The sequence below is a fragment of the Simochromis diagramma genome, unplaced genomic scaffold, assembly GCF_900408965.1.
Source record: "Simochromis diagramma unplaced genomic scaffold, fSimDia1.1 OVJJ01000516.1, whole genome shotgun sequence".
NCBI classification, from domain to species: Eukaryota; Metazoa; Chordata; class Actinopteri; order Cichliformes; family Cichlidae; genus Simochromis; species Simochromis diagramma.
This window is the reverse complement of record NW_024386938.1, coordinates 1,458,576-1,475,041: the sequence shown is the minus strand read 5'-3', so window position 1 is coordinate 1,475,041 and position 16,466 is coordinate 1,458,576. Positions and strand designations below refer to the sequence as shown.

General features: G+C 41.6%; 1 long non-coding RNA gene across 1 annotated transcript; it reads right to left on the bottom strand.

Moving 5' to 3' along the window:
• Positions 1 to 6,420: 6,420 nt before the first annotated feature.
• LOC120736946 lies at positions 6,421 to 16,025 on the bottom strand. Its single transcript, XR_005696647.1, has 2 exons — positions 7,750 to 16,025; positions 6,421 to 6,801 (listed from the first exon to the last, which is right to left on the bottom strand). It is a non-coding gene; the product is annotated as an uncharacterized LOC120736946 (long non-coding RNA).
• Between the last annotated feature and the right edge of the window lie 441 nt (positions 16,026 to 16,466).

Sequence of the window (16,466 nt, the reverse complement as noted above, 5' to 3'; positions counted from 1 at the left end):
CACGATACATGCATGCATATTATAGTCATTTAAGTGTTCCAAATAATCATTAAAATCTGAGAAACGTGTTGAAAACTATTTGACTAAATAAATAATTATAAATTATTCCCGCTCTATGTCTCTGAGAAATCTCTGTCAGCTGTGTTACCCACTGACAAAACACTCAGAGTTCAACAATAGTTTGCCCCAATAATTATGATTATGATGATAATGACACTTATAATTACTATTATACAGAAATTATATGGTAAATATGAAAAAGTGCATTTACATAGTAATTACATTAAACCATGCGATTTTGTGATAGCATTAAGGGAGGATTAATGCAACTGATCTAAACACTATTCTGTTATAAATTATATTGAATACATAATTAATCTTGTTAAACAAGTATTTGCTTTTCAGCATCATCTGTATCATCTTCAGTAACACTTGCGTCAAAAGGAAGCAGGGCTCATTTTGATGTGGTTCAGCGGTTTGAAAGGGTTCCTGCTGACATTTGTGTAATTTGATCCTCAGCGATTAAAGCTGGAAAACTGCAAAGCACTCCTTTAAATCTTTACACTGGTGATGTTGCAGCTGCAGTGTTACATACACTGTTATTAAACAGATGTTTGATGTTTTAGGGAGATGAGCATCTGGTGCTGCTGATTCTGAGAGTAGGAATTCATATTTATGGAAGCATGAAGAGAAAATAAAATGTCTTTAAGTTCAATGAAAGCTGGCCTTTTTCTCCACCTAATTCTAGAGACGGAAGTCTTACATACGGACGCGGAATATCTCTAAATTCAGTGTGGTGGGTTTATGTGGGGGAAAAAGAAAATCCATTATGATTATTCACATTTTCAAATAAGTTTAACAGAAAACCATAAAGCTTTTAACCACGTGTGTGTGTGTGTGTGTGTGTGTGTGTGTGTGTGTGTGTGTGTGTGTGTGTGTGTGTGTGTGATATTTCATGTATATCTTCTATGACATGTCAAAATAATGAATTGAATGTTTATTTTCATTGAAACATTTTGTAAGTGGTTAGAGCTTAAGCTTGGCAGTTCGTGGATTTTGCACACTGCTGTGGTGTGATGGGGAAACAGTTTGATAAATTAGTAGAAAGGAGCGTTGATTCAGTTCGATCCAATACCAAGTAAATACATGGCCGGTATTGCCAATATCAGTACCAATGATTTTAAGTTATTCAGGCAGCTAATGTGGGGGACAGTAGTGTGCCATGTCTTGATGAATTCTGAATTTGCAAATTCTGAACATATTTTAAACACCACTACATCACTGTGATTGTTATTTTCCACGATAATTAGTTAACACAACAAAAACACACCTTTGAGCTTTTCATGTGTTTTACAGCTGGGTTCCTGGATACCTTGAATGTAAATCTTTCTGTCTATAAACTAAAGCACACAATAAGGTTCGGACATTTTTCATAGTGCATGTTTGAGGTTTAGTTTCTCCAAAGAAATAATTAATACTGAACTTGGAGGATAAAAGCAAAGTATTGTTCCCATACCAACACTAGTGTTGGTATCAATACTATCGATATTTGGATCGACCCGCCCACATCGATGCTTCTGATCACCTTTATATCATATGATGACACTATTCTTTCCTAATGGGAGCAGTCTCTTTCAGGATGACAATGACCCCATCCGTGGAGCACGAGCAGTCACAGATTGGTTTGATGAGCATGAAAAGGATCTAAAAGTCAAGTATTCCGCGACCTTTGCCGTCACCAGTTTTTAACCTTCCTGAACAAAAGAGTGAATGTAATTTCAAAATATAGTGTTCATCCCATCAGCAGAGTTCCAGAGTTTAGAGAGTCCGTGCCACGCTGCTTTGACAGCATGTGCTGGCCCAAAGCTTCCTTTATGTGTTCTTTTTTCCTTAATCCCAATTCTTTATCTATCTGTAGAATGATGCTCTTTCTCCTTCTGTTTGGCATGGTTTGCTTCTTACATTTCATAATAAATAACTTCACTTAGATTCAGTGGTAGTGGGTGACTAAAGGTCAAAGCGTTCAAAGCCTTTTGAAGTTACATCGACTCTTACAGATTTATATTTAGAGGTGTGTGGTCCCCGTTGACTTGGAAACAGTTGTAAGCAGGTGGGCTGCTGCCAGAGCTCCAGTGCAAGAAGGGAAGCTGAAACGTTTTTAACACCTTCTTTGAACATGTTGGGACTACTGGGGCAGGGGAGTAAACCGCCGAAAGAAAGGATCTTTGTTTTAACCCCCTTAACTCCACCTCCTCTTTCCTCTTTTAGCAGCCTCCGCCCTCCTGCAACTTTTATATTTGATTTATTTTCAAGAAGCGAGGATAGAACAAATGGGGTTGCTCTGGAGTGCGGCACTTACAGAGACAGATGTCATCGCTTTTGTATCGTGGGAGCGCGCAGAGCTCTCCGTCGTCATTAAAGATTTAGGGTTCCCATGGCAGGGGTAGCACTAGACTGAAGGTGGGGGTGGGCATGACAGAGGCTTAATTTGGCTTAGAAGCAATCTGGTGCCAAGCTCGAGGCTTTAGGGATCACATCAACGTCAGTCACAGGCAAATAGGCTTGTTAGCAGTTAGACGATAAGGGGATGGTTCTATTTTTGAGTGAGTATGTGAGTAGGAGGGATGGCTGTGTGCTAATACATGTTTGGGGAACTTATATAAAACACGCTCACCTGCATTATTAGCTCAGCAATAGATGCATTTAGTTTCTGTTGTTTTTAGTCTTCAGTAGCACAAAGTGCTGCAAGGTTCTGGTGCATCCCTGAAGTTCAACTATAACTCAGTGGGTGTTTTCCAACTATTTTATAAGCTAAATAAATGATCTAAGTTTGAGACAATGATGGACACATCATACAAAACCCTACATCTATTTTGTCAGTGTGTGGTACCCTTAACTAAACTAAAGACCTATGTGCTTGGAGTCCTACATCACAAAAATAGATGGACGCTGACTAAATAACCAAGCTTATGTTGTCTGATGTGGAGAAATTTCACAGTAAATAAAATATTTTATGATGTGAGAATGATGCTGTTAAACTATGTAAAACAATACATACAAAAATAAAAATGTTATCACAGTTAGTGTTATATAATCTAATAATCTAGATATTTGGGATGCTGGTGTTTGTTTGACTGTTTGATGCCATTTCCTGGTGCTGCTCTCCCGAAGTCCAGGTTAGGATTAGAGATAGGGTTAGCACATATGATCACTTACACGTCAGCGGGTTATTCACAGGGTAGAATAATCCTTATACATCTTCCACTGGGCCTTGCTTTTTGATCCTCTCACTCTAAAGTCACAGCATCATGGAAAAGCAGGGGAAGCATAAAATGAAGGAAAGAACTTAGTGGGACACTTAGCTAAACGTTTTAATATGTCTACAAAGTCTGCAGTTAACTTAGAGTAACTCTGATTTTAGTGACCTTACTTCACTCATTTAATCCAGTTATTAGAGTTTATGATTTTATAAGTGGTGCCTCTGTGCAGCTGTGGTTTGGTTTTCTTAGCAGGATACCAAGAAGCTATTGTGTTTTTCTGAACTTCCTAATAAGCTGCACAAAAAAGTGGATCACGTTACTTGGTTCCCACATGTGATTTACTTAACCAGTAATTACTGATGGATTTTCTTTGTGCTAACAGGCATATAAAACCAGATCCGAACCATCACTACTACAGTGATACACTAATACACCCAAAAAATGTGAACCGTCAAACAGCAATTTAAAGGATCAGAATGAGGACCAGAAGTCTTTATGTGCAGTCAGAAGTCAAACTGTGTTCGTACAGATGAACTTTATGCCTGAGGAAAATCAGCTCATCCCTAAATTAATTCAGTGAAAATGAAATAAATGAAATATCAATAGATATAAAATTGCCTGTGGAAAGACTGATCTGATCCTTTACCCAAATATTTTGATGGGATTTAAAACGAGAATTTGACTCCATCCGTTTAGAGTCCATTTCTTCTGGATCATTCCTGTGTGGACTTGCTGTGTGCCGATCATTATCCTGCTTAAAGGTCCACTTTGGGTTTAACTTCAGCTTTAGAACAGGTGCCACACAGTAACTTGAAGCACTGTTTGATATGACGTGCAGAATTCTTAGTTGAATCCAATCCCTCTTCTCCCTCCTTCGTAGCTTTTACGTCCGTGCTTTCCTGCCGCCTGAAATGCAAGCTGAGCAGGCGAGGAAAGGCGAGGGTGAGAGAGGAGTCGAGACAGCAGACATTAAAACGTAAAATTACACACTCTTGGTCCAGTGATGCTATTTCGTGCGGCGCAGGCTATTATCTGGCCATTGTTCTGTTACAGCCTACCACAACAAATTGCAATGCCTGCACATTAAGAACAGCAGTGATTATTATAACCTGTATGTTTGCTTTTTTATTCAGTTCACAGCATTGACATCATGTGACCAGAGTGCTGTTTATGTTAATGCGCACCTGCGATGCAATCCTAAACCAGAACATTTCCAATGCCATGCTTTTCAGTTGTTGCACATTATTCTCAGAGGCTTAGCTCATATTTTCTCTGCTATAAAGCAGTTTTGCTCCAATATTGTGTCAGCAAAGGCTTTACTTCCAGTGAAGGGCAAGCTCACATACATGTTAACATGAGCAATTTCAGGATTACCTGCAGATGCTCTGATAAACTGGGCATATTCTGAGACTTCCTTTTTACTTTACATAGCTGCAGCACATGTAGGAAAGAAAGTTCTGATTGTTGGCACCTAATTTGGACCTGATTTTAAATGAACAGATTTGTGTGATAAATGTAGGTATACCCCTTTTAAATGATGAAATTCACCACAGGACCAGAATGTGATAACTTTATTAATAACGTCTGTTCATAAAGATGGAAAGCTTGCAGTTGCAATGAACACTTTTTCCTTTTTCTCTAACACATTGAAATGTCTTGGAGCTTTGATATGCACACTTTTCTATTATTTTAAAGGTGATTAAACATTTGCCCCAAAGCCTCCAAATTTCCACATGATGCACTTTTTTCACGCTCAGAAAGAGCCAACACCAGGTTTTGTCTTTCCCGTGAATCTCCCAAGCCTGTGCGTCTACGTGTCGACACAAAGACGAAATCGTAATAAATTGAGACCAAATGAACCGCTCTTTTGTTGGCATTAAACAATGACAGGATTTTACTCAGAATTTTGGCACCAAGAATTTGATTTGTCAGCATCTCCGCAGAACAAGAGATGAGGACAAAATCCAAATAAAAGAGAGCTGAGCCTTAAAATATCTCCATTTCCTGGTAATGACGGCAAACTCTGGCGATATACGCAGAGTAGGAGAAGAAAAAAGAAAATGAGGGAGGGGGGTCCTCATTGGTAAGGCGAGTCCCCACAGCGCTGGTGATGAATTGCAGCTCTCCACGGGAACATCATACAGAAATTAATAATCCTAAGGTAACTAATGTTGTCCTTGGCAGCAGGGACATAACTTGCCCATAGACAACTTAAGCTTTCTCCTCCAACATGTGAACGCACATCTGTGTGGCATTACTGAATTCTAAACTTGGTCTCGAACAAAACCATCGCACTCTCTACAAAGCATGCAGATGCTTATTTTTTCTTAAACAGAGCTTAAGTCATGGCTGTGATCCCTCTTGCAGCTCTCTCTGCATGCTGCTTTTAAAACCCCCTAACCACCCCCCACCCCACTAATGTTAAACTTGGACTTGGCCCAATTCAAAACTGCCAGCGTAAGCGTTCTTACGACAGGGACTGTGGCTGTGGCGTTTTTAGGGGGAGGTGTAAGGGCTGATGGGTGCGCAAAGGGAGCGCGGAGGGCAGAGGAGGATAGCGAGGGGAGCAGCAGAGTATTTTATGGTAATGGATGTACCACATGGAGTTCTAGTTTGTGGTGTGTTTGGGGGCAAGGCAGGGGTTTTGAAGAGGGCCGGGGGCTGTTCGGTGCCCCTGCTTGCATCCTCACCGAGTCTGTGGAAAAAACGCAGGGAGGGGGTGTTCCTGTGGCTTTCTGAAAGATTCATCCCACCTGGGCAAAAGAGGGGTGACAGAGGAACCAGAAAAGAGGGGGAGCGGAGCAGCCAGACCACCGGGGACCTTTTATTTCTGCTCACTTTGCTGCAAAGAGTGCAGTACAAATGGTGTGCCGGGACTCCTCGGACTGCCACTGGATTTCCCGCATCACAATGGCTGTAAAATTTTAACCAAATTACCTTGCGTCACAAACCTTTATATCACACACGCTCACGTAAATACCTGAGGAGAAGCCCGGTCCTATAAACATACACACAGACTGGGTTTACATAAGGATTTGGCATTTGTTCTCGGGCTGTAATGGCACCAGATTCCCGTGGTAGTAAACAACTGCGCCACTCTCCGCCCATGATACATTAAGATTTTTTTTCCCCCCCACAAATCATGAAATGGCCTTGGGAGTTGAACAGATTGCAGTTTATAAAAAACACACACAAAAATGCACGATTTGACAGATTTGTAAACAGCAATGATAACATCCCTGAAATGTTTAGCTATGATGGAGCTCATAGGTTCTCCTTTCTCTTTGGGAGTCCTCGGGCCTTTGCAGCCCAGCCCAGGGTCCTAATGAGATGATGAATGGGAACATACGGAGTGATGGAGGCTCTCGATCCACCGGTGGCTGCTAATTTAAGGGGAGATTCATCAAATGTGGGCCCGCACTCAGATGCACCTTCATAAAACAGTGCCTGGGTCCAGTGAAGATGAATGGAGCTAATTATGAGCTCTACCTGCTCTCAGCCTTCTGCGTGGCTTCCCGCCGTTCCAAGCCTCGTAATCTGTCTGCAAGAAAAAGCCCACATTTAACTCAAATTCCTCTTCTTAATGATAGACCGCAATTGAACCCGAAATGAGAGATTATTCCACATTATACTAATACAGCAGTATTGTTGCTCTCATCTGACACAAAGGTGCCGCGCCGAATGCCTCGTTCTGCACACTGGCACTAAACGATCTAATCACGAAGCATTCTCCGCTGATACAGTCGACTCTAAGTGATACTGCTAACACTTGGTCAACACAGCTATCACTGTTTGTGCTCCAGCTGGCATTGTGCTAAAATGTCAGTGATTTCTATGAAATCTCCTCCCTGAGATGCTGCCAAATTACTAGAATGGTAACTGCTGGAAGAGCAGCTAGAAATAGCACTGACAAAAACTTTTACTATCCTCGAGTTTTATTTTCCAGACCCGCTTTCGGACAATTCCGCTTCAGTTAGCAAAGAGAGAACAAAACTGATCATTCACTCCTTACGCAGGACGAAGTAGCAAAGGCCGACCCTGCTTTTGATTTGTCAACATGACGTGGCGGTGTTGAGGAGACATTTTTTCTGCCTTTTAACATTAATAGAAAGAGTTTAACAAAAAGTTTAATCTCTTTGATTTTACTGCAACCTTACCTGCAAAGACGTAGCATGTCTTGCTAATGTCATTTTCCAATAGGACTTTGAGACATTCATGCACACTGCATTGCATTGGTGGATTCTAAGCTTAAAATAGTGCAAATGGCATGGACATTACTGTAAATATTATAAAATAAAGAGTGATTTGAGACATTATTACATGGCCTTTTTTTTCTGTGAGGCCCGTTGCTGATTGGGAGGGTATTTTCCTTCCCATGGTCGCATGTTTCAGGGTCTTGTATTCAAAAAATATTTTTAAAAATTCTACATAACATCATAAAACCGCCTGCTTAATATTGTGCAAATCATGCTGTAAAAACAGACCCGACCTGCCAGGATAGCGTCTGGTACTCAGTCAGTGGGAGCAATTCCTTTGAGTCTTGCAGGGTGCAGAATGGGGCCTCCATGGATCAGGCTTGTTCTGGCACCGGCTGTAGACGCTCGGATTGGGATCTGTGAAGCTCAGAGGCAAGGTCAACCCCTCTTTGGCTGTTGTGCTCTTCTTCTTTGTTGGGGTGCACTGGGAGTGTAATTTGCAACAACGTTGAGTGTGGTATGTGTTAAAGTGATATCCAGATGAATTCCAGGACTCAAAGTTTCCCAGCAGGATACTGCATTGTAACAATATGATGTGTTACTCACATGTACATTTGATATTGTTTCTGCTGTATAAAAACAAGAAAACAAATGATTTTCATCATTTAATTTTATTTGCGGTGAGTTAGCCATAGCCCTTCTGACTAAATTTCACAACAGCCCAAAGCTCTTGGATCATAAGACTTCCCCATCCCGGGGGTAGAACTGAGGGAAGACTGGAGCTGGGAACAAGAATGATTCCTTAGATGCTGTGAAACATCAAGATAAGCTTAGTAGGCCAAGCTGTAGATTTTATTAAAAAAAAAACCAGCAATCAAACCTGTTTCTCATCCCTTTTTCTTATTTATTACTATCGAATATGTTCGGATAATTATTTTTCTGTATAGATCATCGTCTGGATAGGATGTTGACTTTATAAAACTTGATCACAGAATCATGCATGTGGCTATCGTCCGAACATTTAATAGCTACCTAGCTAGCTAGCTTTAAACATTTCCTAGCTACACATTTTTAAGTTAGCTTGATTGGCTAGTTTGCTATAGACAACAAATGTCTGTCTGGATCTGAATTACAGTGCATAACTCAGTGTCCTTTACCTCAGTGAGTAAAATAACACTGGAACCCCCACTCCTGGGAATTTTGGCCACAACCTGAATGTCATGAATATGCGAGTAATCTTTTTCACTGTAGAACGATGGACGTCCTTCCAGCCCTTTCTAGACTGATGAGCACCAACAGTTGCTTCTCCAAGTTCATTCCTCCTTGACATTGTGTCAACACACACTTGAATTTCTCCGAACCAGCAAACCAGCTTTTATGGAACCGCCCACACTTGCTGATGATCAGTAAATGAAGTGCTTTTGATTACCAACATCTAGCTGACTCTTAATTGCCATGGAAGCAGTGAGGGTGTACTTAGTTTTTCACAAACTGCTTCTACATTTTTGGTTTGTTTTTGTGACATTGTATGTCATGTTTTATAGTTTATCTGAGATCTCTGACAAAAACAGTCAAGTTATCCTGGTACACGCCTACATTTAAGAAGTGAATAAGAGAATGATTTTCATTGCAGTCATTGTAAACTGTCCAGAGAATGCAAAGCATGAAAGACGCAGTAACCAGTCTGACCTCTGATGCCCTTCTGTGACTTCCTCATGTGACAAAGGTGAAAGGTCTGAGCTGCCACTTGGTTTAACCGGGAACACAAAGATGCGTGGGAAACACACTGTGGCGGCATCAACCCTGACCGCAGGGTGCTGAGTCACTACATTTGAATATTCACTTTCAGACAGACACATGCACACTCTGCACTCCCATCATTTTGGGGGAGATTTGTTTTTGGGATGGGGACTCTGTAGTGCAGAGGGGGAGCGTAAGAGGGAGGAGGGGTGAGTGTGGCACCAGCCTGGCGCAGACATCATTCCCGTTGCTCCCTTAGCTGCGCCGACGCCATCTGTCATCTGCGTGAACATCTGCAAACCCAAGGTGCCCTTGTCACCCAATGTTAGAGCAGTATGTTTGGCTTTTCCATTAAGGAAACCTGGAGTGATTCACCAGAACAAAACCTATTAGACGGGATGGTGTAGTGGTGAATCAGCTGGGTTGCTGAGGCACATTAAATAGTAGGATTCCTCCTCAGGCAACGCCGCCCGCCTGTCTAGCATGTCTGGCTAGCATGACATCTCATCTACTAACTGCCTGACAATTTGGCCTGAGTCTGCTGTTTCTTTATGAGCCTCGGCTCCTCCAGATTCCTTCTTCTGTCTCTCTGATTCTACTGCAAAACAGATGGCTTCACCCCCCATCCCCAATTTCAATCTATCGCCTCGCTGTGCACTTGAGGTTATGACCAAAATTGAAATCATATTCGTATTAGACTACAAGACATTCAAATGGATGTACCATGCTGTGTCCTTTTGATATGTCTAGTTGTTCCTGAACCAAAAACAAAAAATAAAATGACCAGATAAGAAAGAGAGAGATGTTTGCTCTTCATTTTCCAGATAATACGGTGGATGCTGCTCTGTAATTTAGTTGTAGTTTGGAGTTATTTTCAGACATAGAGATGAATGGCCGTCCTATGACTGGACAGTCTATTATTCAGCTGCAGCTCTCCAGAGAGCGTTGCTGTTTATTGCATAGGGTGCTGAGCTGGATTACAGCAACAAGATCAAAACAATATGCTCATTGTCCACCATGCTGGGATATAATCTCAAGGATTACTCTCAGATGAAACAGCCTCTCTGGATGATAGGGAGCGATAAGGGAGCCTTGACTGGACGCATGCTCTCTTAATTCTTTCATATTCCAGAGTTTTATTTCAGTTCAGTTTCAGCTTCCTCATCTTTGTTGCCTGCGCATGAAGCTGGACACAGCAGCGGGCAAAGCATTGCCTCCCCACAGCTGCCTCTCCAAAAGAATTGGGCAAACACGCGCGCACGCAAACAGCAAAGCTCGCCACCATCTGCTGCAGTGAATGAGCGAGGATGCTGCTGTCAAGTTAGTTGTGAATTCGAAACAGCAGCTGAGAGGACACACTGTGCCCTGACCACACAGAGTGGCACCGCTGCTGCCCGGCTGCCTGGCACAACGGGCTCCATCTGACGCACTGATGAATTCACACACACACACACACACACACACACACACACACACACACACACACACACACACACACACACACGGTGGAAGGTTGAGGGCCAAAATCGCAGGCAGGATCTCGATGTGGTGTGAAACTGAACACCTAGTTTTAATTGAGATCTTAACTCCAAAGGTTGTAGAGGATAGCACATTAAGCAATGATGTGTTATCATGAGATTTATGATAATGAGTAGTGCGCAGCATGCATTATTTCTGCACCACTACATGGCTTTACAAGGCTTGGCGAGACCTTCTTTCCTTTTCGTGAAAGGAGAGAAAAAAAAGACTCTTTTTGTGAGCAGGCTATAAGTTTTGTAAAGCCTTACAAGCGTTCTGGGGGGAAAATGTGCACTTAAATAAGAGAAGAAAAGAGAAATAGGTATCAAGCAGGCATAGACACTAGGCATACAAAACAGAACCCAAACAAACACCCTGGGAGCCCAACATTCAACACGGGCCAAGAAGTGGCTGGCGGAGAGGGCTGCCTTTGAAAAGAGCACCTGCGTGCTATAAGAGTCCCACAAACAAAAAAAACCGTGAGCCTCAACAACTCTTTACAGCATTAACAGTCACCGGTTTCCTTGTGAGCGAGTTTGCATTTGTGGACAGACTCCCCGTCTAGGCAACTTGCAATTTGTCACCTGGCTTGTTTACTTTTCTTTCAGTTCATTAAGAACTCACCTTTGTCCTAATGGGCTCATTAGTAGCGGCCTCATTCCAGGAAGAAACCACCAGGTTAAAGCCCCACATTTCTGAACCGAGCGACACGGCTCAGGCGCCGCACTTTAAATGAGGCTTGGCCTCTTTTCTCCTGGGGGAAGCTGCGGCGAGAGGAGCCAACAATGTGTTTTCACTTTTATGTATTTTCATAAGTCATCCTAGTTGGCCATTAAAGCTGATATTTTTCATAAGAAATTGCGTCTTTTCCAACAAAGCAATGTGCTCATGCTAAAATTATTATATTCTTTTTTTTCCCAGAGGTCAGTCAGTGAATGAGCGTTCGCATGAGTTTGACAAACACGCTTACAGCACAACGCAGGAGCAGCTCTGTATCACCGAACATCACTTTAAAGCTCCACAGCTGGTGCTCTTTGTTTTCCTAAAGGCAGCCACGACACAAAGCCTGCTGATACACTCACACACAGGTCTAACAATGCAAGTTTTGGGGGGTAATTAAATAAAAGTTGCGTCCCCCATGTCAGCTAATTTTTTAGGATTTTGTTTTGTGTTTTTTTTTTCAATGCTCTCGTGTTTTTGTCTTTAAAATTCTGTTTTCAACAGTCGACAAAAGTTGGTCATCTATTTTATTTTATTACCTGCTTTGGCACCCCAGAAAAATCACCGAGTACTTTGAACCAACGGACAGAACGACTAGGACACGACAAGAACATGACAAAAGCACGGGAATAATTAAATAAATGCGCAAGTGACCCTTCAGCCAATTTGCATCTGTCGTATAATGGTGATAATAATGGATCCACTTTAAGCAATTTACTTTTAGAATAGTGGAGCTAATAAATAACACTAAACTGTGCTTTGCTGCTGGACTGCTTTTTCTCCACATAAAAATAAAAAAAATCCAGAGAGCTGAGCTTCACACAAGAGAAGCTCTAAATAAACGTTTGTGTTATTGAATTGAATCAGGGCTGCGTGGATTTCAGTGAGTTCACTTTTCCACATTGTCTTCAGATTAGGATTGACAGGGAAAAGGGGTCTTTTTCCTTGAGTGTGATTTCACTATGCCAAAGGTTTGCTAGTCAATCGTAGAACGACGTTGCTTTTTTTGTTTTCTCAGATCAAACATCTCAGTTTGTGGCCTGTGGGAAGATAAGTCTGCATGAGCCCGTGCAGTTAGAGACTGTACCAAACTATCAAGGTGTGGAGAGAAAGGCCTGAATCATATATTTTATGCTATAAGCATTTAATTTATTCTCTTTAGCCTGCTGATAACTCCCGCCCTTGATATCTCAATACAACATAATTATAAGAAAGATTTAAAAATGCACTATTACATTCAACAACAACACGGGGGTGTAATGAATTCCAAATAAAGCCAAATGCACCTTTTTCACCAGCCATCCACAGGTACACCCACACCTCCTCCATCAGGTTTCACAAAATGCACAATATATATGTGACACATACGTCACATAACAGAGACAGTCAGCGAGCATTTATCCCAGACACCCCAAACATAAACCAGCGACTGTGAATGCTCAATAAATCTTAAGTGTACATATGCAGCACCGAAGCTTTTGATATTTTTCAAAGAGATCCCACGTGAAGTTAACAAACGTCCATTCAATTCCATTTCTCCTCGATTTTTCATTTCTTCCAGGTAGCTGTAGGTGTGCCAGCGCATGATTGGGAGGGTGTCAAACTCATCCGATTGGTGGAAAGAAGGGGAAAAAAGAGAGAGAGAAAAGGAGAGATAGATGAATTGGGATTGCAGAGAGAGAGAGAGGAGGTGATCGGCTGTGAGCAGACAGAGAGGGAGGTAAAAGTGAAAGCAGATGGCAGAGCTGGCACCTGTCTTACACTAAAATCTGTTTGGAGCCGTTTTCCACATGTCTTTAAAACCAAAAAAAAAGCCAATTCTGCATATTATGCCAAAAAAAAGACTCTCTGGTTTTAACCCTTTGTGACCGTGCCCTCCCTTTAGCTTTTCACTCATAATAGGATGCCCCCCTCCCCTCTGAACAGGAGGAGATACAAAAACTCTCTCAAAAATCCTTCCACTCTGTCTCACTCGGGCCTTGTAAACAAACAGAGGGCGCATTCAGAACAGGAGAGAGTCTCATTTAAAGCATTAATCTGTGGGCCACATGCTGCACAACAGCACAGGACCAAAACGAGCACCACGGTAACAGACCTGACAACACACACACACACACACGCACATATATGCACATAGGCACTCAGAGCAGCCGAGCTTGCCCCGGCCAAATATGGCATGTATTTGGCAAGTGAAGAACTCTGTTCCAGGTGGCTGCATATATAAATTGCGATTAGTTTGAACCCTCTTAGGTCACTTTCCTTCTCAAGAGCGTTCTGGTGTTTTCAGCCTGTTTGCAGCCAATCAGCTACATCAGAGCCAAAGCAGTCGCTATAGCTTCGAATTCAACATGTCTGCTTCCCCCCTTCAGTTTGTAGTTGTGCTGCGCAAAAATGAACTTGCAGCACTTTAAAGCACGTTCCTTCAAACTGCCTGTTCCCATCACACAGACTTTAATGCAGTCGTGTTTCCCAGTAATGCATTTGTGTAATACTTAATTTGTAGCATATCTGCACAAAAAGGCACTTCAACTGCAAGGATTTTTTTAAAGAAGAAAAATAAGGACATTGGATTACGAGGAGCAATTTTTGCTTTTATTTTTTTCTATGCCTCTGTTTTCAGGAGGCCTGAAAAAGATCCTGCCAGATGGAGCCTTTAGGAGTAAAACACCTTCTGACTCTGTTTGTTTTGCTTCTGTAATGTGTTCACCCTTTCACATCAAGTTCCGTATTAAATGTTTCCCTATTTTTTAATTAATTTTAATGTTGATGGGTCTCCTGAACAATCATATTCGCACAGGGGTAAGCAATGTCTATTCATAATTTCAGCATTTCACCAACACTGAAGCACAAAAGACATTACTTGTATCGTGCCTCTTACTGTACGTACCTATATATTTGCTATACTTACTATATGTTTATATTTTTTTCACTTTGAGATAATAGTTACTTCACAGATTAAGATAATAATACAACATATAATAAATAAATACATTACTACTGTAAATGTTTCTACCAAAAAACAACTGTATAGATTTTGGTTTAATCAAAATAATTAATAATTTTCATCGCCTACATGATTCCCTGTGTATTTTGCAGTATTGCAATTTTAACATGGAAGTAGAATCTCAATTCTACTAACAGTGAAAAAGTCAAAAGCATACAGTTGAGTTATTATGTAGCAGTTGACGAATAGCTTTGTTGTTTAAATGCCTCTAATTTTGCTGAGGTCCAGTAAAATAAATACAGTTCCCTTACCTGGAAGCACAACAGGAACCTTTTTTTTTGTTTATGTTTCTTTGTTCAGTCAAACTGCTGATCCGATCCCTGCGTTGCTGCACAGCACAATATTCCTTTTTATTAATGCCACACTTGCGAGCTACGCGGTTGCATGGAAAATAAAATGAGAGAAATAATGCACTGAAACCAAAAATCAGCTCATAGGTGCCAAGAAATAGATTTGGGGAGATAAAGCGCGATCATTCACATTAGGTTGTACACTTCTCCTTCGGTTACATGACATTGTATCTCAGGAAAAAAGAAGAACAAAATATAAACAGAGAAACTGTGGATTGTCAGCATCACCTGAGACTTGTCTGTTAATGCTGTGATCACGCAGGAACACGTAGCTGTTTGCATCTGGTGAGAGTTAGTGATAAATACATAAATGCTGGAAGTAGTTGTGAATAAATATGCATTATTCCACGCCCCATTCAGCCTTAAGTAGTCACATGAGGTCAGAGCGACTTCATAATTCTTAACATAAACACACATCTTACACTTATTTCTGCACTGAATCATTTTGAGCCATGTATGAATTTGTTTTGGAAGATTTAAAAAAAAACATTAGTGGCATTAAGCTCAAGGGCTCGAAAGATTACCATGACCTGGGTGACTGCAAAGCCAAACAAGACAAAAGTGGCATTAGTGTTAATGTAGTTCTCCAAAGTCACCAGTAGGTGGTGCCAGAGGACCCACACCCCACTTCAGACTCTCTCTGCTTTATTCTGCACTTAATCTGCAGCTCACAACTCTGCACCCATTCCGCCTTCAACTGCAAGACAAAAGTTGCAGTGAGCTAAGTGAGTGCACACCTGTCAGAGGTTGTTGTCACCCGTGCCTTTCAACCCCAACCAAAACTTTTATAAGCTGAAAATAGCTCCTTTCCTTTCTCCTCTCGCTTCTTTTTTTTTTCAGGGGAACCACAAATTGTGTCCAGATTTTCACACATAGTAACTCAGTGTTTTGGGCTATTTGGAACTAAGACAATTACAAACAAACCTGCATTATACTGTGTATCAGCTAATGGATCTGATTTTGTTTTTTTGTTTTTTTAAGAAAAAGACAAGAAAATTAAACCTTTCTTGTTTATTTTTTCTCGCCCTCCGGTTATTTTAGATTGTGGTCGCCATTTTTAAGCATGCTGTGCATGTTTCTGAGCAATTTCCTAGCTTTAATGAAAAGTCCACTCACACCACTGCACAGAAGAAAAACAGGCTGCAGATCACTGGTGATTTGCTAACCTCTGACAACATGTTTCTTTTGTGTTTAGGGATGATAAATCATGATCTAAGTAACAATTATGGGATCTTTCACTTACTTTGCAGCGCGCTGACAGACTTACAGGCTTTGTGGGAGACTGTGTGTGTGTTCCTCGTGTGGAAACGTGAGACAGATAAATAGCAGGTAGAGAGAAGAAATCCGAACGAACCCGACGGAAAGGACAGAGGAAGGCTGCTGTTCATGTTGCAGGCTGGCACTGCCCCCTGCAAGATTTGAGCTTCTTGCTGGGGCTGATGGTGCCCAGAGGTTGTTGCCATGCAACTCAATGTGGCGGACACACTCACACACATGCACACACACACAGACACGCACACACACCAACAATGGTCGGCTTTATGAGGGTGCCCACTGATGCCATGGTAACCTCCTCGTTCTGGGCAAGACGGGCAGAGCGGTGTGCCAAAAAAATGCCATGGTTCTCTCCGTTTTGCCCCCCTTTCTCAAACCATGTTGCCCAGAAACCTTTTGAAAC